Raw genomic sequence first — 23629 nt, 5'->3', positions numbered from 1 at the left:
ACTGACTACGGTGCTCTTGTTGAGCTGTTTGATGGACGTTTTGGGAGGGGGGTGGGAAGAGGATTCTGGCAAGTTGGGGATGCTTCAGTGGGCGGGGGGTGTGGTGGGGGTTTTCATGGCAACTGTGGTTTCTTCCATTATCTTCAATGATTCTAGTGTCTTTCCACTCACAAAGAACAATGAGTACTGCCTGGGATACGCGATGCGGGAATTGTTAGCTAGAACATATCACAGATTAGGATGGTTAGAGTTGTTTATTGATGGGTCCTGGGTCAAAGAACAGATCGAGATAACTGCATTGCTCTTTGGTAATCAGTGGGAGGGGGATAGGGTAGAAGCTCTTGAACTCACTGCATTGATCCATGCTGATATGAACGACCCTGACGGCTATGGAAGGGGAAGGTACGACCTAGATAGCGGTGGTAATTTGACCGATATTTTCTAGAAACGATAAGAGAACGAGGGGGGTGGTTGGGCTCAACCAAGGCTACGACTCAGGTCATTGGGGAGAGGCATATATACTTGAGAACTATCAATTGGTGGGTGGGAGGGGCTCAATTTCCTGCATTGTATGGGATTGACAATATTACATCATCAGATAGAATTGCAGTTGAGACTGTTACAAGATACATGTTGGGGATATCTAAGGTAGGGAGTGGGGGGATGGGACTGTTTGTACATGTTGTTACAATGTTGGGCGCGGCTAATATCAAAGTGATGCTATTCACAGATCTGACAGGATTGCATGATGGAGACGTGCGAGGGGGCTCCCTCGCGGTGCATGTAGTACACACAATCATTCACGTACGACACGGCATTAAAATGTGTAATGGGGCAGGACACAGGCTGCGTTGCTACTGTGCTGTAAGGGGAATGCAGTTATCAAGCATGAACACCAAAGGGAACGAGTCAGGGAGTCCTTCACTGATGCACTGTAATTCTTCTCACTACCGACTTGGCTATGGGAGACACTGATTTAAACATACTTACATGGAATGTCAGAGGCCTGGGAGTCCTGAGGAAAAGGAGACAGATCCTCTCTTATTTGGACCGCCATGCAATACACATAGCCTTTATCCAGGAGACCCATTTTAAAGCGCAGGCTGTTCACACTTTTGCCGGATGATGGGCGAAATACACTGCCTTTTCCTCCTACTCATCATACTCTAGGGGTGCTGCAATACTGGTAAAAAAAGGAACGCCCTTTATTATGGCAGGCACTAAAATTGATGCCATGGGCAGGTATTGTCTGATGTGGGGTAGACTAGGGCATATGGCAGTTACCCTGGTCTGCTGCTACGGCCCCAACATAGACGACCCGCATTTCTTCACAGACCTCGGAGCGACCATAAAAGGCATGGGCCCACAGCACCTCATCTGGGGGGGAGATTTCAACACTACGCTTGATCCAACTAGAGACAGGTCTCACCCGGCCCCACATCATTATACTAAATCCCGTGGGACGCTATTAGAGACACTAGATGATCATAAATTGATTGACACCTGGAGACACCTCCATGCTGACATGCGGGAAGGTACACACTTCACGGCGCAAGCAAGATCCTGGGCGCGGCTTGACTATGTTTTTATATCCCCACGCTTTCATGCGGCGCTTGATCGAGCACACCATCTTCCAAGAACATTCTCTGATCATTCGCCAGTACGCGTTACACTAAGGGCTGCGGACCTTGGCCCCCCACTGACGGCCTGGCGCCTGCAACCCACGATGCTACTAGATGCTTCTTTTCAGGAGGAACTACGGGAAGACTGTTTAGATTTTTTCAAGCGCAACAAAGATTCTGTGAAAGATGTTGAAACTATCTGAGATGCATTTAAGGTGACTTTAAGGGGCATATGCATTGCTAAGGGGTCAGGTGTACTGAAGAGTATACTAGCGCGACTACGAACACTTGAAAATTATCTTAAGGCACTTGAGACGTCATTGCTGACAGCCCTGACGACGCAACACTATCACATATTCGTGAAAAAGTGACAGAATATACCGACGAAGCCGCTAGAGAGACGAAATTTAGGGGTAAACATTGGATCGCCCGCCGCTATGGCGAAGGCGAGCGACCAGGGAAAGCTCTGGCAGCAACGATGAGGTTGACGCGGCCCCCTAACACTATATTAGAACTTGAAGGCGTGGATGGTTTAGTATACAGAGACACCACGCAAATTCTTAACACGTTTGTGGCACACTATCACAAATTGTATACATCGACTAGGGCTGGGGATCTACATCTGCAAGAATATCTGGACGATGTGTCCCTGGGATGGCTTAGCGATGCGCAAAGAGAGTTTCTGAGCTCCCCTTTTGAACTGGACGAGGTGCGTGAGGCTATTATGCACATGCAGTCGGGCAAGGCTACGGGGCTAGATGGGTTACCAATAGAGTTCTACAAGACTTACATTGAATTTATGGCACCGGTCCTGAGGGAGGTCTATGAGGATGCTCTGGAGGTGGGCCATCTGCCCCCTTCTATGCGCATGGCCCTCATCACATCACTCCTTAAACCCGGGAAAGCGGCAAACAAATGTGACTCCTATCGACCCCTCTCATTGCTCAATTGCGATGTGAAAATCCTTGCTAAGCTAATTGCTACCCGTATTAATTTACTACTCCCCAACTTGATATTACCCGACCAGGCAGGATTTGTGCCTGGTAGGGCGACGTCCCATAACCTGCGCACTTTCTTCTCGATCCTAAACACGGTACATGACGACCAACCAATGGCCGCCATCTTCCTGGATGCCACGAAGGCTTTTGACTCCTTAGAATGGGATTATGTATTCAAAGTGCTGGAGCGTATGGGGTTTCCAATCATATTTATCTCATGGATCAGACTATTATATGCATCTCCTGGGGCCAAAGTACTGATAAACGGCAGGCTTTCCTCTGCATTTCCCATTACCAGAGGCACCAGACAGGGTTGCCCCCTGTCACCGCTGCTGTTCGCTATAGCTACAGAGCCACTTGCGGCAAAATTGAGGCAACATCATAAAGATAAGGCGCTGAGGTGTTTCCAGAGGCAAATATTAATATCTATGTACGCAGACGATATCACTTTATATATACGTGACCCCAGAGATAATCTAAATCCGATTCTTAGAGAATTTATACGATTCGGCAGGCTTTCAGGAGTCCAGATCAACTGGAGCAAGTCTTGTTTTTTCCCCCTCACGGCATCTACATTTGTGCTGGAGTACCCCCTCGCCTGGTGCGAGGGGGACTTTAAGTATTTAGGCATACACATAGAAAAAGACCGGGATGAGCTCTATTAGCTAATATTTGATCCACCATTAGAATATATATACAGAGGTGCGCAGGACGTAGATATTTACAGATTGAGCAAACGAGTAAAGAGGTTGCCAACCTCCGCCTGATTTCGCAGTAGCCTTGAAAAAGTCCGGATGGACGAAACACGTGTGGGCTGATTTTTTGTATATAAACATGGCATGACAAGAAAGAACAATAAAGAACAAGATTGAAGGATAATTGTGGCGCATAGTGTGGACTTTGAATATATACAGAGGAAATTGTCTTAATATGGCCTAATTCCTGTTCATGAGTGCCTCGACGGATTGGTAACTAATGTGTAGACCTTAGTAGGGTATCCTTTTGGTTTCCCCACGGGTCGGCTGTTTCTTCCAAAAGCAGCGGGAGATTCTTTGTCTGAGAGCACCTCATTGTTTGAAAGAATTTTTGTGAGAAACATGAGGGTATTTTGATGTTTTCATGGATGTGCATGTGATTTTCTGGCAAACTGCTGCTTAGTTCTGTGTGTACCCTGTTACAGGAAGCAGGGTTTCGGAAATTACTTCATACTATCCACGTCACGACGTGGGGGGACTTGTACCATGCTGGCACATTCCGATCTATGGAACAATTGTATGAAGGCATACAACCTTCTCCCCTTGACGTTTTTCTGTACATCAGGCTCCGACAAGGGATTAAGGCGCTCACACCTTACTTTCCGCAGGAACCCCCGGATGTGGCACCGTTACAACGCATCCTCCAAGACGAAGTCCCTGCCAAGTTAGTCTCTAAAATTTACAGATCGGTCCACTCGTTAATAGACACCCCACCTCTGGCGGCTAGGGCAAAATGGGACCTGGAACTGCAGGCCCCACTGACGGATAAACAATGGGAGTTCTGCCTACAACAAACGGAACGCATCTCCTCCAGTAGTAGATTTAGAACCATACACTATAAATACATCCATAGACTATATTACACCCCGGCTCGGATGTGCAGATACCAACTTCGTGACGACAAGTGCGACAGATGTCATGCCCCTGGGGCGGATTTTCTTCACCTAGCGTGGGCGTGTGATGAGGTACACCGATATTGGTGCCAGGTATTTGCAGCACTATCTAAAATGATTAACACAGAAGTCGAGCCCTCCCCTATCCTTGCCCTATTGGGATACGTGGAGCCCATACAAGCTATACACCGCAAATTCATTGCGCTTGCCTTTTTGCTTGCTAAAAGAAGAGTTGCATGTAGATTGGGCAGGGGCAGGGCCCCGAAATTCAAGGATTGGATGCGAGATCTTACCTATTGTCAGGAACAAATCAGTACATATTCTGAACTTATACAGATAGCATCACGACCCACAGATGTCTGGGCTCCATTACATTGCTACTTATTAGGGGGGGAGAATGCCACTGAGGAGAGAACATCCACATAGGTACATGCTGGAGAATCCCTCACGAAATACTAAGAGTCAGGTAAATGAAAACGCTGCCCTCGAGTTATTGATGTATAGACACTGCATATTGAAGGTCTCTCCCCTTGTGAATACTATATTGCAGAAATATGTTATTGGTACATAGGGGACTAGGAGAGGGGCTCCTCTAGGTAGAGAATAGCCGCTAGTAGACTCTATAAGAAACCACACAATTGATGCACAGTAATGCTATGATGGAGATATTTGCACTGCAATTGCCTGTTTTTTCCTTACATCCATTGTGTTGACTATGAATGAAATGTGTACACATTGATGCACCTTTGCTTATTGATGTATGTTCGCTCAAAATTAAAAAAAAAAAAGGCTTAAAAAAAAAAAAAATGTAAGACTTGTGGAGAGTAAGCAAAAGATGAGCAGAACTAGTGAGAAGTTTATAGGCTGGGTGAAGATTAGAGGCAAGTGGAGATAAAAGGGAGAGAATCAGGACACTCAGTAGATTTTAGAGGGAATGTGGAGAGATAGAGCGTGTGTGTGCACGCTTGAGAGCATATAGTATTGTGCCACATAACAGCATGGCATTAGGAAGCAGCAAATATTACAGAACGATAAACTGTTAACATATCATCCTTTTTGGGTTTCATTTTGTGTAATGAGTTAACCTGTTTTGGTTACATAAACACATTTCTCATGTGTTTTTCATAGTTGCTGCAACTGATATAGAAGTCATTATGTATCGTCATATGTTGCCCTAAGCCCCGCCCCTAGCCACGGCCACTCACCACGCCTCTAGCTCATATTAATGAGTACCTGCACTTATTTTTTCCCATTTAAAGTACTGAGTACAGCGTCCCGTGAGTGGTGTGCACGTGCTGTAAGGGTTACTTTAACGTAAGGATACTTAAGATGTGCTATTCTCTCACTTTATTTTAAATTACATTTATTTATACTTCTTAGTTAAGGATCAAAGTGCCTAAATGTTGGTACGAATGAAACGTCCCAGACCCTACGCCATTGTTTCAGCTTGCCTGTGATATATGAAATGTATGAATAACATGTATAAACATTCAGAGGACACCGGGCTCAATTGTTTTATTAAAGGGGGTTAGGAGTAAAACGTCTGATCACTGTTTTGGAGTGTCCATCTCACGTGTACGTGAGCACCACGCGTTCTCTTGAAGCACACTGCAGCCTTGAGAGATAATCTGAAGCTCCGCCCATCCGGAGCAGACCACATCTCTGCAGCCTGCCTCACACACCGACAGCCGCACAGTGGGAAACCGACCAAAGTTAGACCGGAGGAGGACAATGTCTAGATGAGCATTACCTTAATATCTGCTGACTCAGTGAAGTTAATCATTATTAATGCAAAACACGCAGCCCAACTGAGACGCACGCTGGCACCCTGTGTCGTAGTCCTGCTGATACGTGCAGCACGTGTATAATAACTGCCTAGCTCCAATCAGGGCAGTAAGATGCGCCTTTCAGCAGCACACACGGGCACAATAACAGGAAGAGACAAGAGGAACGCACTGAAGACACCACAAAAATGCAGTGGCACATAAGAATCGTGCTTGTGCACGCGGACAACGCCGCACAAAATAGTGCACTGTAGTACGCGGACAGTACGCACTGACAGCAGACTAGGGCACGATAGGTGCCACCTGTGTCACGCTATCAGCGAGTGCCTGTTGAAGTCGGGGCCTCTGGAAACATGCGACTGGGTGGCAGCTGCGTTTTCGCATAGTTATAGATTTGCGCGATTTACCACATAATCCAACACCCGCTGCATAATTTGCAGATTTTAACAAAACCAAAAAAAAACATTCTGGTTTAGGCGTATCAAAAGTTTCTAAAAACACAGCCATAGCAGATGTTGCCGCACAGTGGAGGGCCCTTTGAAAAGGTTGACTGGTCACTTTTTGCTGCTTATTACTATGCCTGGGTGTTAAACTGATGCTAATGGGGTGCAACCAATGCCCAGGTCGCACTATCAAGAGAAACAAGCATTGGCATAGCCAATAGGTCTCGCTTTTGGGACCTTATAAGTATTTAGCTATGCAGCACAATATCCTTGGTGTAACATCAATTGTTGTATGGCTAAACACTTATAAGGTCCCAAAGGCGAGACCTATTGGCTATGCCAATGCTTGTTTTTTTTTTGCATTTTGATATCCCGCGAACACGACCCGAAGGTATGACCTCTTATTTACAGCGTTAACAAGTGGCAGAAAAGATCGTTGTGTGGCACTATATTTCAAAGCATTATCATTATAACTAGATTGTGCCAATTGCGTGTCGAATTCCTTGGCTTCTCTCAACGCACCAGTTTCGGACTCCTCCGTAGCGGATTACGCTCTTCGAGTAACCCCCTAACCCGTCAGACAAGTTGGCACACGGTGCAGACAAGAAACTCTTACAAACTGTTCAATGCTAGTCATTTTACAACGCTCCCTAGCACACAGAAGCCCATTGTGATCTGCCTTCGGTTAGGTGCAGAGCCCAGCGCAAAAGTCTTTAAACTAGCAAATCAGGGAACACTTGTGCAGCCTGATTGGTTTTCACATTTTTACGGCTTCAGAATTGTTGGGCTTGCCGGGGGCATCTGGTTCTCTTCAAATTCATTGCTGCTTTAAGTATGCGTTTGTGGAACAGGAAACACCGCGCACTATCAGTCATGGTATCAATCTGCTGAGCAAGGTATGTATTATCTGACCGAATTACCAGAGCTAGGAGCGCTGCCGAGGGGAAGTCTGCGCAGGAACACAACAAGCAGCTCGCGACATCTGAAGCTATCCGAGCACGGCTTCTTTCTGTTTATTCTGCTCTGGGCGAACGTAAACATCTGCGATTCCTTCCTGTGTGCACACACCAAATTAGATGATATATCAAAAAGAAAACAAGCATTGGCCGCGCGCGCGGCGGGAGAAGCGAGAGTTGTGTGCGCGCACGGCCAATGCTTTCCAAAAAAACAAGGATGCGACAAGCATTGGCCACTAAAGTCATCGCGATCACGATCGCTGTGAAAGCAAATGTGATCGCGATGACGCGCTAAAGGCCTTCCTGCGTGCTGCTGGCTGGCCTAGCGCATGGCGGCTGCGCGCGTGCACGCAAGCGCTAGGCCAGCCAGCAGCACTTAAAAAACTCACATACAAAATGTCTCTCCAAGCCAGCGCATGCGCTGGACTCAGCGAGACCTAAAAATGACAAAATAATGAAGTAATACTATCACAAAATGGGGACGCATCACTCCGCATAATTTGCCTTTTCTTGCCGCATACCCTGCTCAACCCTGCCGCATAATGTAGCCCTCCCCTGCTGCATGATTCCAGTGGCCCTGGTTTAAGTCCATTCTTCTGTGCTACTGTCAGTATGTGAGTATTCCAGTTCAGTCGCCAGGGACACAGGGTATCTGCTTTTGTGCCTCTGGGTGCTACTGTCAGTGTCTGCTACATACAGTGCATTCTTCTGTGTTGCTGCTTTCTCTCTCTCTCATGTCCATGTGTCCTGCTGTCCATGTCAGTGCATACACTCAACGCAAGAAATATGACAACGCATTGGATTTTACAATGAATTCAGGATTTTGTTTGGAAGCAAGAAGGCTAGGTGGATAAAAAACAAACACACACACACAGCCTAGCCTACTCAAGGAATCTTTGAATGAATATCCGCTGTGCAGATTCAGCCTTTCATTCTACTGAAGTCGATGCAGTAGGTATCATTCATTCATCTGGCTACTAGGGAGTCAGAGGTTTGAACCTGATCTTCACTGTGGGCATCACACCATTCTTTGTGTGAGCTGTGGAGGCGGAGTAAAATGATTATAAGGGCTTTCAACGCTTTTTCTTGTCACAGTGTAAATTCGCGCCCTGAAAACTAGTCAACCTCTCAGTAGAATCAGGCATGCGTGCAGAGGAGCTTGTCCAGACCGCAACCTTCCCAGCATTGGCGATTATTTTAAAAAAAACCTAGTGTGCCGAGATAACGTACCAGAAGAGCGGGGGCGAGTGAGTCATCGCCAGGCAGGGATTCTGCTGTGGCTGCTGTGAACAGTCGCTTAACATTGACGCCGCGCTCTGCTATTCTTACCACGGTGGGACATCCGGAGACGTTTCCTTTGCCAGGCAGGGGCTTTCAAAGAAATTAGTTACCTGGGCTCTCTGATGATCTTGGACAGGCGGCTGCGACTGCTGCTGTGTGCGCCCGCCGGTAAACAAGTGGGAGGGGTGGGGGGAGCGTTTCCCTTGCGGGAACGAGCAAGGGCACCATCTGTTTGAAAGATAATTACAAACAGATGGTTTCAAAGCTCGCTCCTGCAAGGGAATCGCCAAACGTGCACGCGTTGCCATTGAAAGCAATGCAATGCGTGCACGGTTCTGGCCTCAAACGAATCGTTTACAAGAGGTCTCCTCCTCTGTAGCGCATGCGCGCTGCATAGGCGAGACCTAAAAAAGGGCGAGCAATTTAAATCTCCAAAGGCTGCTTGAAATAATTTGGGCTAATCTCATCGAGTCTAAATGTCTTTTCACACTAACATTGCCAGCAGTGATCAGATGTAGGGTCTGAAAGGGATTCCTTATCATGAAGGGTGCATCTACAAGCAGAGCGCAAACAGTGGATGGACAGTAATCAAGTCAAATCAATCAGTAGTTGGTCCATTCTCCACATGAAAAAAGAGGAAGTGAAGACAGCATGCTATGGACAATTAGGAACCAGCAAATGAAAATAACAATGAAATCAATGAATGGTAAGAAATGGGTAGGCTACAAGCCCCTTATAGTAAGCAATACCCTTCACAGTGACAGATCATGCGCGGTTGGCAGGCGAGACCTAAAAAGGAACTGACATCAGCATACATGGATTGCACCTACAAGCAGCTCTCTCATCTCTCCCTGGGCGGAAAGAAGAAGTCGGTGCGGAGTCGCACACCACCACCTACAGGCACATAGGAACAGTGCTTTTTGAGTTTGCAGACCCAGTCTGGCACCTGGGGAATATTCACAAGGCAGGGACTCTGCAGGTAGAAGTATCCATCAAAAACAGGTGGTGCTGGTCTGCGGAACCCCAGTCTTCCCAAGCTACTGGGGATGGTAAAGACTGGGAGAGGTGGGGTGAGCACGCTGGCCTGGAATAGTGACTAAGGTCGACCCCCCCATGCCCTTAGTGGTTGGGTTAGGAAGAGTGAGGAGGCCACCTCCTTTGCCTCCCGTCATATGAGGACACACGCAGTACAAATGCCATCAGTCACCATGACCGAGATTCTAAGCAGAAAATAGCATTTCATGGGTTGATTCAAATGTGGTGACACTTCAAACAAATTTTGTATATTTTAGGTTTTGTATGCTATTTCTGTTCCAACCTGCCTTATCCCAGTGGCCCTAATATAAGTAATCCAAAGAATGAAGGAAGAATTGATGGAAGCTTATTGGGTCAAAATGTGTAGACACTCATCCCCAAACATGAGGCCCAAGTGGGTCGAGATGGAAAATGGGCAGTAACTTCTCTTACATAAAGAGGACCTTTAACAAGGGCACAGAAGGACATAGTCAACATGTTCCTCGAAAGGAGTCTCAGAGTTAATGAGAAATGTATATGTCCCACAGATCTTACCTCTTATACTGCCTTCATCACCACCTATTAATTGCCCTTTTTCTTTAGACGTGCATAATAAGAACACCTCTCCAATAAGTGAAGTACAACTAAAACGGGACCAAGAATGGATGAATGAATTTATAAAGTGTGAACAACTGTCTCCAGGAGAATTCAGGTGCTTAGAGAACAGTGTTGGATACAGGACCGGAAGGACTAAGTCAGATTACTCTAATGTTAGTACTCTGTGAAGAATCAGGTTTTCAAGTTTTTGCGAAGGGACATTCCTTATGGCACGCAAGAAAGATCAGGTGGGAGTTTGTTTCACAGGTGTGCTGAGTTCAATGCAAAGGACCGTCCTCCTTTCCTAATATGGGCAATGTGATAAGATCCCTGCTGGGGGAAGGATTGCTACGGGACTTGCAGGTCCTATGCAAGCAAGGCACTAGACAGCCCGTGGCTAGGGATAAGTGCTTGGACGCACTTAGTTCATTTTATTTGTCTGGCTATAATCCAAGTAGGTCAGAGTCTCCACACAAGAGACAAATAGCAAAACAAGGAAACAAAGGAAAAGTCTCTGGGGTCCAGCTTCTGTGGGTTTGAGCCTCCTCGTAAGGTCGTCAGGTAGGAAACCTTCTAGGACTCTTCTGTCCCCATAAAGCACTCAGGTGGCCCAGAAATAAAAAAAACACAAAGATAAAGAACTGGTCAATCCTCCTGTTTAGAGCGCAACTTTTACTCCCTTCACCTGTGCATGCCGTCACCAGAGTGCAAGGGAAAAGGGTGTGAGGAATTACTCATTGACGGTGCCCTACGTCATGCTGTATCTCCCTTCAACCCCCTTTCTGCCAATTTCCTCCAATATTTTACTTAACAAAGGCACCTGCCTGGGGCTACGGTCCTCCAGGATCGTAGCAAAGGGTATCACTGCGTCCTGGCTTCCTCTTGGACATCTGGATACATGGGCGTCTTGGGTTGGGGAAGTCTTGGTCTCTGTAGGAGAGTAGGATCTGCACTTATGTTGCCCCCACTTTTTTTCTGATGTATACACTGGTTTCTGACTATAGTCTGGCTGGGTCCCTGCTAATCAGGGCCCCAGTCTCACTGATCTCTCTAAACAACTTGGTGTGCATATTAGATGCACTAGTGATTGGATACTGTGGTACCTTATGAGCCCCTAGTATATGGTACCTTAGGTACCTAGGGCATTGGTACTTCACAGGCCTACCAGGGGCTGCAGCATGTATTATGCCACCCCTGGGAAGCATTCACAATCTGACACCACAGGCCTGCTACTGCAGCCTGTGTGAGGTAGTGTTAGCACTCCTCACTGAGGTATAGGTTCCTATATCTCACCATACACACACATATAAACCTATCAGTCACCCCTATTGCAGGCCCTAACAATCCTGAGTGCAGGGTGCTTGGTTTACTATGTGAGGGGGTGCTTCTGCATGAGCAGGACCCCTCTGCTGCTGTTTGTGGATGCGGTTACACCATATACTCTTAAGTGCATTATAACCTCGCGGTAAATGCTAACTTTGGAATGACTGCATCAAAACATGTCGTGTTTCAGTCAGCAGCAGGAGGCCAAGTTGGTGTCAAACAACTTGGAATCATACCCCCACACCAGTAACTGGTGTGGGAGTATGATCCCACCCTTCTAGAGGGGATGACATGTACCCACTGTACTAAACGGTAGAAATCTCAGAGCCCTGGCATCACAAAATGGATGCCACCAGCACAGACATTGGGCTGCCCTCCTGCTGCTGACAAACTCGCAGTGGAGGAAGCCCAGCAAAAGGCATCCTGTCATAGGGAGGTGTCACCACCTCCCAGACAGGATTTAGTGTATTGGAGCTGGGTGGGTGCACCCTTAGAGTGCTTTGAAGTCCTGCACTGGGGGAGCAGTAGGCTCCTCTGTGCATATGCCAGCTCAAACCGGTTCAGGGGCTACCTGTCACTGCTCTGGCGCGAAACTGGACAAAGGGAAGTGGGTGTAACCACCCACTCCCCTGACCCTCCCAGAGGAGTGGTCCTAGAGCTAGTCCCTCCCCTATCTTCACTATAAGATACCAAGCATTGCCAATGCAATTCAGATTACCCTGGACGACGCTCTACAAAGAAGAATCCTGGCCCTTCGACGTTCCACTATCTCTGGAAGACTGAAGAATCTCCCTTGGAGTCAAGGAGTGACTCCCCTGCTTGGCAGGCACCTGTAACTTCAATCAACGGTTGCAAACTTCACCGCTCCCGCCGGAGTCCGAAGTCCCTGCGTCCCTTGAAGCGGATTTCCTGACCTCTCGACGGCCATTTTGAGTCCCCAGCGAAGCTGTGGCATCTGGACCCCACGAGTGATGAGGAACAGCAATACCAGGGAACCGTGCACTGATTTCGAGTGCAAACCCTACAAACGTTCTACAAACTTGTACTTTGGACCATCTGTAGTCCAAGTCCCTAGCAGGCCTGGTTCCGAAAATCAGCGGCCTACCCAGTCCCGAGTGACCGTGGGCTCCTGTGGAACTTTTCCTGCAAAGGCGTCTTCGCGGTTACTTGCCCGTTGGCTAGTGACTCACCCGAAGACTGTCTCATCGACTTCAAGGGCTCTCCTGGTTGCTCCGGGCCTGCCATCACTTACCCTCGCTGGGTAAGTCCACCAGACCTTGCTGGTCTGCATCACCGACTATCTTCAGTCCACACGAGACTTGCAGTTGCCGAGGCTTGTTGGCTCCAATCCGGTTGCCAACACCGTCATCAGCTGCAGACGTCGTGGGACACTCCGAATCCAGCTGCTGGTCATTGTCGATCCCTCCTGGACCTCGTGAGCGAAGAGACAAATCACCATCGACGACCTGAAATGACGCGACATCAGTGGTCATCCATCCTGCTGGCCACCGGTCACTGGCAAGTGACTTTGAACACTGTCCCCTCAATTTTCAGGTCCTCTTCATCTTCAATCCACCTTCGGATTCCAGCGGACACCTCTTCAGTCGTCTCAAGCAGCAAGTCTTCATTGGTCTCCATTGAAAACAGCATCGCGACCCGACACCAAAACACACATATGCACCCGGCTTCCCTGGGTGAGGTAACTCGTGCACTCCGGTGCCCAAGTGTGTGTTGGCCCTCGAAATACTTACCCTGTAAGTGGCTTGCTTGTTGACTTCTTTGAAGTGCCCTAAAACTTTAAAATACAAACCGCGACTTGCTCCATTGTAACCTATAGGAAACCCGCGCTGTGTTTAGACACCGCACGCGTCTCCCGTGGGCTTGTTACTTACCTGCTAACACTGCAGTAGTAAAGCCCCAGCGATTCCCAAGGCCCTAGGCTTTGTCATTTTGCAAGTCTACTTTGTTAAACCATTTTATTAGTATATGGTCTGGTACGCCCCTAGGGCTACTGCCATATTTGTGCTTAATTTATTGAGAACTGTTGACATTTGAATGTGTATCTGGGTTCTAATCTCATAAAGCGATTATTAGAGTGTATCTAGAAATAAATACATATATATTTGATATATATACCTGTGTGGTGTCCTTTTCATTTGGTAATTCAAGAGATTATAAGGTAAAACAAGCTGCTTTACATTCCTCAGAGACTTAGCCTGAAGGCTGCTCTCCACAGCTACCACTAGGATAGCTTTCTTTAAAAGTTTGTCTTAAACCTATCTACCATAAGAGTCGAATTGGACTGGTGCAAGGTGGCCACTATAACTAGTGACCAGCATATGCCAGGCCAACTTCTCACAGTCTCCCTGTTTGTTTCTTTGTCCTCCGGGCTCCCTGGTGTGTTCTCCTGTGCTCCCCCCTTGGTCGGTTCTCCTCTCCGGGAGTTTTCTGCTTCCTCCGTCCGTTGCCCTTCCTGGCGTTCTTGTCCTCGAGCTCATGGTCGCCATACCTCCTTGCTCCAACAGACCACCTCTACGTCCGCGCAGTCTTCCTTTTCTCCTCGCTCGCCGCCTCTCTGGGTGACATCATCTCGTAGTGGGCAGGCGTCTCTCGACCGCCGACTTTGTTGTTTGGCAGTCGAGGGCTGGGCGCCATCCAGGCGCTCCCGGCTAACGAGTGCTCCCTATCACAGGCAAGTTTGGGAATCTGAATGTAGTTAGCGGAGGAAGATTTATGTGACTGTATGGGGCAAATCCATCAAATCTGCTTCCTGATTTAAGAGGGTTCTCTCTTATGAGAAGCTCTACGAGTAATAACTAAGCTTTACATTAGATTCTTTTCATGACCAAAACCACTGAGGATTAGTCTACTCGCTGTATTCTGAATTAGCTGAAGATGGTGGATCAAACCTTTGGGGAGCCCTAGATAAAGGAAGTTAGTATCATCAAGCCTAGTAGCGATGATCACAGACAATAAATATACCTGTTTTAATGGGAAAGATATCAAGAGATTTTTGAGTGCTCAGAGAAGAGAAAAACAGCAGGCCACAACAGTGAAAATTTGGGGTATAAAACACCGATCAGAATCAAATTTCACTTCCACGTTTATGACAAGAGATGATGGTGGTTGAGCCAGGCCTTGTTCCAATGGCCACCAAGCCTGAGACCAAACAGAATTCGGAGATGTGAAAATCAGGATTTCAGTTTTATTGGTATTCAAATCAAGACAGCTGCCCTTTATCTAGATCACAATACAGAAAGACCAGCATTGAAAAGGTTCTGAACCAGTGTAGAAATGTCTGAAATCAGGATGATCAGGTGTGTGTCGTCTGCGTAATAATTCCAAGTCCAAAGGACAATCAAATCGTCAAGGGAAGCGATACACCAGTTTAATAGAGTGGGGCTCAGTGATGAGCCATGAAGCTCCCCATACTTCTGATCAGATGCAGAGGAGGAGAATGGGAAAAGACTGTTTGACAATGGTTAGAAAGAAATTAATGTAGCCATCTGAGTACCAGACAACAGACACCTAGCTACTAGCATCTGTGAAGCAATTCAGTGTGTGATACTGTATCAGCCGGACTGAGAGACATGTAGTGTAGTAAGGAGTGTGATTCCAAACAGACAGCTGAATATTAATCAAAGTTTCCATTATCTCAGAGGCCATATGATGCTGGGAAATAAGCCTGAAATTAATAAAGACACCAGGTTCAACTGAAGGTTTCTTTAGCAATGGTCAGACCTGAGCCTATTCCCAGGACTGTGATACCGTGGATGTCCGAAGACAAGTGTTGAAAACTTCATTAAGGACTAGGACTGGGTTAATCAATTTGATTACCAATTTCAGTTTATGAAGGGGCATGGACGGGGCGTAGCTTGAGCGGTCAACATGGTGGACCGGCTTTGAGCAGGCCCCTTTGCTCATTTCGCTCATCCCGTTTCTATCTTGCCTGGTGCCCACCATCGCCACTCGTAGACTTGTCGACCGCACTCCCTGTCACTCCATGCCATCAAGGAGAGAGCAGACAAGGCGCAGCTGTGGCAGGTTGCTGAGTCCTAGGGACCAAGTCCGCGAGCCATGAGGGGAGGACACTGGAGTGGTGCCCCGGGTAGCCACAGATGGCTGTGGCAGACTGAGTGAGACTCTCTAAGGTCGACGCCCCCGGCGATCCTGGGGAGTGGCTGAGTGCAGTGACCCGAGACGGCGTGAAACCCAGAGAGCCCTCCCTAATATGCACCAGCTCAAACTGGTGGGCCTCCCTCATGGAGAACCGATCACCTGTTTTACCATTGCTCAACTCTGAGCAGATGAAGGCAGAGCTTACGACAGTGGGGGTTGTTTTCTGCAGGGAGTCCTCATTCCCTCAGAGGAAGGAGTAGTTTCTTTTCTGTAACTCCAGTTCTGTAGTAGGGGTATCTCTGTTATAGTCATAATCTAGTGAATAGTCCCGCCCATGTGCGTGGACCCCGGAGCAATAAAAAATAATCTCTAAAGGTGACAAATCATGCAGACCTGCATACACCTTTAAGAGAGAATTTAATTTAAAGACAGATAATGCAGCCTATACCCACAGGCTACACTGTCCAGTACTTCAACTAGAATTCCACCAACATCCACAAACAGCACTGCCTGTCCAGCTTTTCTCCACATAGGAAAAAACCCTGCCTCTACCAGCAAAAGCCTCTGGAATGATAGAGAGGAAGGAGTGGACAGACAAGCCCCATAGGCTGCCATTATGTGGCTTAGAACAGGATACTGTGCCTTTAAGAAAACTTTCCAGATTTCCAGAACTTTCCCCAGTATCCCAGAATGCCCAGCAGGTCCCATTTACTTTCAGTTCTTTTTGAAGGCGTAGCACGCCAGACCTGCAGCATTCTACATATGAATAAGTATCTCTCCACCGGGGAGGAGGGCGGGCGCTTATGACTATAACAGAGATACCCCTACTACAGAACTGGAGTTACAGAAAAGAAACTACTCCTTCTGTAGTAGGGGATCTCTGTGTATAGTCATAATCTAGTGAATAGAATGGCAAGCCCATCCCCACACAACAACAGCGGTGGAGAACAACAAGACAAAACCACTACTGTGCAAACAAATTTCGCAGCGAAGCCTGCCCAACCTAAGCATCTGCCCTGGCATCCGAGTCCAGACAGTAATGCGCAGCAAAGGTATGGACCGACTTCCAAGTGGCCGCCTTGCAGATTTCCGCAATAGGAACATTACGCAGCAAAGCCGTCATGGCAGCTTTGCCCCTGGTGGAATGAGCCTTAGGTTTACCCCCTAAGGTCTTATTAGCCTTTTGATAGCACAATTGTATGCAGGACACAATCCACCGAGAAATGGACTGCTTAGAGGTCGCAAGACCAGTCCTGACTGATCCATAATTAACAAACAATTGGGTCAGACCTACGAATATCCTTGGTCTGATCCAGATAAAATTTCAACACCCTCCGAACATCCAGGGAATGGAGAGACCTTTCCGCTGGCGAAGAGGGATTCTGAAAGAACGTAGGTAAAGTTATGGTCTGGTTGACATGAAAGTCAGAGATAACCTTAGGAAGAAATTTAGGGTGAGTACGCATCACAACCTTAGCAGCATGAAATACAGTATAAGATTCTTGACAACATAATGCCTGAAGTTCACTCACCCTGCGGGCCGATGTAATGGCCACTAGGAACGCCGCCTTCCAGGATAGGTGCTGCAATGAAGCCTTGTGAATGGGTTCAAAAGGCTCCTTCATCAGTCTGGACAGCACCACATTCAAGTCCCAGGAAGGCGAGGGAAGTCTGACGGGAGGAAACACTTTCTTCAAGCATTCCAAAAAATCCTTGACCACAGGGATCTGAAAGAAGGAAGTCTGTGAAGGGCATTTCCTGTAAGCAGTCAAAGCAGCCAGATGAACCTTAATGGAATGGAAATTAAGGCCAGACTGCGCCAGATGTAAAAGGTACGGAAGGATGACATCTTCCTTACATGTCGTCGGATCAAAGTTCTTGGACTTACACCAGATACAGAACCTCTTCCACTTGTAGGCATAGGAAGTCCTAGTGGAAGGTCGTTTAGACTCCTTCAGTATGTCCATACAATCGTCTGGTAGATTCAGATGGCCATATTGCACTATTTCAGGAGCCATGCCGCCAAACTCAAAGACGAGAGGTTGGGGTGCACCATCCGCCCCCCGAACTTCGTGAGAAGGTCCGGCCTGCACGGCAACCGCATGTGAGGAAGGAGAGACCGGTGAAGTAGGTCCGTGAACCACCACTGCCTGGGCCACTCCGGGGCGATCAGGATCATCCGCGCCCTGGACTGGGACAGCTTGATGAGCACTGCCGGAATCAGGGGAATGGGTGGAAAAGCGTACAGAAAGCTGTTCGACCAATCGATCCATAGCGCATTCCCCAGCGTCCCCCGCTGGTAGTACCTGGATGCGAAGTCTCGGCATTTGCTGTTTTCGGCGGTGGCGAACAGATCTACGTCTGGAGTCCCCCACCTTGCGAAGACTTCTCCTAGTACTTCGTCGTTTATGACCCATTCGTGGTTTTCCTGAATCAGCCTGCTCAAGGCGTCCGCCTGAGCATTCTGCACCCCTGGCAGATGCGTGGCCGTAATCGTCAGTCCTCGGGCCAGCAGCCAGTGCCAGATCGCCTGCGCCTCCTGCGACAGAGTGCGCGATCTCAACCCCCCCTGCTTGTTGAGGTAATACATCGTGGTTGTATTGTCCGTCTGTATCAGTAGCGAGTTGGTCTGGAAGGACAGAAGGAAGGCCTTCAGTGCCAGGAAGACAGATCTGAGTTCCAGGAAATTGATGTGGTACGTAGATTCCAAAGGAGACCACTTTCCTTGAATCTGCAAGTCCCCGGAATGCGCTCCCCAGCCCTGGAGAGACGCATCCGTCACGACACTCGTCGTGGGAATGTCCTTGTGGAAGGGAACCCCTTGAGGAGGTTTTCCGCCGAACACCACCACTTCAGAGACTGAAGAGCATGCAGCGACAGTCGTATCTTGTCGTCCCAAGAGCCTGTCCTCTGATCCCACTGATCCTCCAAGCACTCCTGCAGTGGTCTCATGTGTAGCCGTTGTGGTAAATAATTTAATTACCGGGACTTAATTTGATACAGAAAAATAATAAAAATAGCTCAGTAAAATAAGAGGCAAAATCCGTGATATTAGAGGTTAGGAACGGACTTTATTCCAATGGACGATTTCGAAATCGTGGACTCCAGGTTCCATCACCACGGAGGCTCAGGAAGTGAAGTACATACTTTATTAATAAGTAATCACTTTTATACAATAGGCATTACAGTGAAGCAAATGCAGGAGGCGTAACAATTGATAGCAGAGATAGAACATACATGCGTAGCAAAAGTGGGCGTAACTGGGTGTAATTAAAGAACGTCATCAGGTATGATGTCATAATAGAGTGGTTCCATGAAAGAATTTTGCAATGTCAGCAGAAATACTTGGCAGAAATGCGCGCGCAGCAGCATGACGTATGATTGACGTGCGACTAGGGGGTGAAGGGGATTTGACATTTAACTCTACATGTGGCGACAGATGTCTGGAGGGTCAAGTCAACCTAATCCCAAATCATATCTAACATCCTATGTTTAAAGAACTATGTTATCCAAAAGAGAGGTCTCTTAGAGTAGAATCTTATTCTATACTGACTATACTGACTGTTAGTGCGTGTACAAGCGTCTAAGTGTCTACACTAGAAGCGAGGGCAGAAGTATTCCATGGTAATAGGGCTATGAATTACTTGCATAAAGACAGAGAAGCCGGGCCTTTGCTCGGTAGCTGGAAGAATGTTTACTTAAACTACTAGACAGGAATGCATTGGGCAGGGAGCGGAGCAGATAATTTCGAAGGTGAAATACAGTTCTTGGCAGGCAGCAAGCTGATGTCAGGCACCGTGAGCCGCACAGGGAATGAGACAAAGTTCATGGTCACAGATGCAGGCTCAGACTGGAGCTTTCAGAGGCAGAAGGCAGGAAAAGGCTTGATGGCAGAATCAGGGCCTACTCGCCTGAACTGTAAAATGGCATAAGGGAACCATATAAAGGCGGTGGCCTTTCATACTTAGGAATGGAATATCCGGCCCATTCATGGCGGATCTGAAAGAGGACATGTTGGCGGTGGACGTACATGTGTTTGCGTCTTCATAATTGGAACTGGAGGAAACATACATGTACTTGTGATTTATACATGAAACCGTTGGGGTCCAAGATAGGGGACATAACTGACCAGGAAAATCCATATTTCCACATTCCTTCCTTGTCCCCTACTTGCCCGTTAAGAGATATCAATCTTCATCAATCCATCGATCTGTTCATATAACATCATTTGTTCTTCTTTCTTCTTCCGGGATCTTGAACGAAAACTTGGATGTGGGATACACGAGGTGGCACACAGACCACAGATCGCTGGTCCACATTGTAGACATAGACAGCAACTGAATAGTATGAGAAAGCCAATACCTAGGAAGGATAGGACCTTCCATCCAAAGGTAGATAATACACTCCAAAACCAACCGGACCAAGTCCAGGTGCCTGGACTCTGGTGTATCTGGCTTACAATCTTATGAAGGCGAGTTATGGCTTTATATACAGATGGCGCATTTTCTGGTATGAAAATGCAACAACTTGATCCGATGACCCTACAAGCTCCGCCCCTATCGGCCAGGATGACGTCAAGGACAAGACGATTTTGAAGCACAACAATCCGCATAGCAGACTGCTCTTCTGTTAAATTGCCTAAGGCGGAAATAGTTTTGTTCACTACTGCTTCAAGGGTTCTAGTTAATCTACGTATCAGCTTACTATTAGTAACGGTACCTATATAGGGAAAGAGACCTTTATTGAAATCTGTGTATTTTTCCCATGCTGTTTCAGTGTAATCGACTATTGGGAGATCTCTCCTTTCTCTATTGTGTACTAAATGAGTATTTCTGTGATAATCAGGAGGAGCTAGAAAAACGGGTGGCAAAAGGAATCCGATGTAGCAGGTACCATCCCAATCTAGAGGCAGACGTATATATGCCGTCTGACCACATATAAAATAGGAATGGCGGGAAGCTCTAGATGTCGACTTGCCTTGATCACTAAATTCTATTACAGTGGTGCATCTACTATGGCCCATATGTATGGAACCATTCTTTCTTACACATAATTCACCTTTTACTGGAAATACTGACATGGCGGGCAAAATTGGAGTAGCTTCGGATTCGACATTCAAGATCAAGAGATTAAGCGTAAAATTACCTAATCCATATACTTCATTTTCTAGATCAGTTCCTGTTCTTTTGGGAAGTCCCTCCTTGTTGGGGTGGCAGACTTTAAGTAAAACTAAGTTCAGATTTCCCCATACCCCGTTGTCTTGATAAACTGCGGAGTTCGAATCTTGGGAATTAATTAAACTAAACCATGCTCCACAGGAGCCGTTGTGTGTGAACGGGTATGGAAAGAGAGGTAGAATTCCTTTATAGTTCTGATAGGGAGGGAGTCGGCCACATATCCAACAATTTGTAGCATTGCTAACCTGATGGGAATGATGTAACATACTAATAAAAGTGTTATTGCGCAGCGCAAATCTGTATGACAATTCATGCGGAGGTAATTCACTAAAAGAATGTTCAGTAGTAACATTATAAACATGTCTAAAAATAGGATAACATATGTGCAACAATATACTTGCAGTAATTATTAAAAGACTTAGGAAAAACAGAATTAATAACGTCACTGTGCAATGACTACGCAGTGATTTACAGTACGCATGTCGTTTCAGCTTTATCCTTTTGTTTCTTTCTCTGTACAGGTCTAAGGGATACATGTCAGAGACAAATTCGACCGCTTCACCTTGGAGAGGACTTAAACAATCAAATTGCCTGACGGGTTAGACCTGAGTTTTAGTTTATATAGTTCACGACTATTTAATTCAACCAAAGGAAGTTTTGAGTCAATGGGCGAAGACACACGAGGTGTGGTATTTACATCCGATGGTAGTCCATGAAATTTCTTGATATGACTTGAATGTACCCAGCCTTTTCGACCTTCGATCTTTACGGCTGTCCTCGTCGTTAGTAATACCAGCTGAGGCGACCTCCACCTAGGATCCAGCTGAGACTTCCGATCAAAGTTCCTTACTAAGACTAAATCTCCTGGAATTACGTCATGGGGTTTCACCTCAGTGTTGTCGGGAAAAGCTGCAGCTACCTGTGAACGACAAGATTGTAGTGCAGACATCAAGGAAGCCAAGTAATCTGTCAGCATATTACAGTCAATATCAGTTATTTTGCGTGGTATAGGCTTCCCCCACATATTTGGTGGCCTACCAAAGACCACTTCATAAGGAGATAGCCCTGTTCGAGAGTGCGCTACCATTCTCATGTAAAAGAGTGCAACGGGTAAGGCTACTACCCAGTCGACACCTTTCTCTCTACATATTTTAGACAATCTAATTTTCAGAGTTTGATTATGTCGTTCCACGAGACCTGCTGCCTCGGGGTGTCGGACACAATGAAACTTCCACCGATATCCTAGCAGAAGTGAAACATGTTTCATTAGTTCGGAGGAAAACGGCTGGCCGTTATCTGAGTAGACAACACGTGGTAAACCGTACCGTGGGAAGAATTCTCGAACTAGCTGCTTGGCAGTGGTCGGGGCAGTGTAATCTGATACTGGATAAGCTTCGGTCCAGCGGGAAAGAGCGCAGACAACTACGAGAACATATTTGAATCCTCGACATCGTTCCATCTGGATATAATCCATCTGGAGGACTTCAAAAGGGTGATCAGGAGGCTGAAATCCACCCTGTTCTACGGGAATGCTTTTTCCTGGGTTAAACTGGCAACAGATCATACAGGTACGGACTTTTTGTTTAGCTGCTGCTCGTAAATGTTTGTTGAACCAAATGTGTTGGATGCTGTCTAGCATAGCTTTCTCTCCTAGATGCGCTGGACTGTGTATTGTATTTATGATAGCTTGGACCATAGAGTCAGGAAGAAACCATACAGATTTCTCCTTCGTCATCCATCCCTGGTCCGTTTGGATCCCTCCTAATTCCGTCCATTTCTTTATTTCGTCTGGTGTAGCATGTGTCTGTATGTCAATTACATCAAGAGCGGGATCCTTAACCATCATGCAATGTGTTGGTGTCGGGACTATTGTCTTTGTCATGTCGGATGTTTGAGTTTGAGCAGTCTGTTTAGCTGTTCTCTCAGCTAGATCATTGCCTTGAGAAATAATATCAGTAACTTTCGTATGAGCTTTACATTTCATAATTGATATTGCAGTGGGTAGATGTATTGCATCTAATAAGGCATGAATGAGGGGTCCGTGCTGAATGTGGGCACCGTGAGAAGTTAAATAACCTCTCTCTCGCCACAGCACGCCGAAGTCATGTACAACTCCGAATGCATAACGTGAATCAGTGTATATGTTGACTTTTTTATTTGTGGCTTGAATACAGGCTTGTGTCAGAGCAATAAGCTCTGCTGCTTGAGCTGACAAGGTATTTATACAGTTTGTTTCAATGACTTCAGTATCTGTTGTGACTGCATATGCGGCCACTAACTCTCCTGTACCTGTTCTCATACATGAACCATCTACATACAACGTCAGGTCTGGGTCTGACAATGGAACGTCTGTCAAATCTTGCCTGGGTTTCGTCGTGATAGTGATAACTTCAATACAATCATGTGCAAGTGGGTCTGTTCCATTTACAGGTAACAGTGTGGCAGGATTCAATGTACTACAACGTCTGATTTCTATATGTGGCTGAAACAATGTTAATTCGTAACCCGTGAGTCGTGCTACAGTCAAGTGTTGTGTTTGTGTGCGGTTCAAGAGAACCTCTACTGCATGTGGTACTTGTACTGTCAATGGATGTCCTAACACTATGGCATCGCTTTGTCTAATTGCTAAAGCTGTTGCTGCCACTGATTTCAGGCACGCAGGCAGAG

The 23629-nt window shown here is 46.8% G+C and overlaps 1 protein-coding gene across 5 annotated transcripts in view; it reads right to left on the bottom strand.

Moving 5' to 3' along the window:
* TMEM14A (transmembrane protein 14A) overlaps positions 1-23629 on the bottom strand; it is a 170526-nt gene that overhangs the window by 18148 nt on the left and 128749 nt on the right. The window lies entirely within an intron of this gene.

The sequence above is a fragment of the Triturus cristatus genome, chromosome 6, assembly GCF_964204655.1.
Source record: "Triturus cristatus chromosome 6, aTriCri1.1, whole genome shotgun sequence".
NCBI classification, from domain to species: Eukaryota; Metazoa; Chordata; class Amphibia; order Caudata; family Salamandridae; genus Triturus; species Triturus cristatus.
This window is presented reverse-complemented; position numbering and strand designations above follow the sequence as displayed.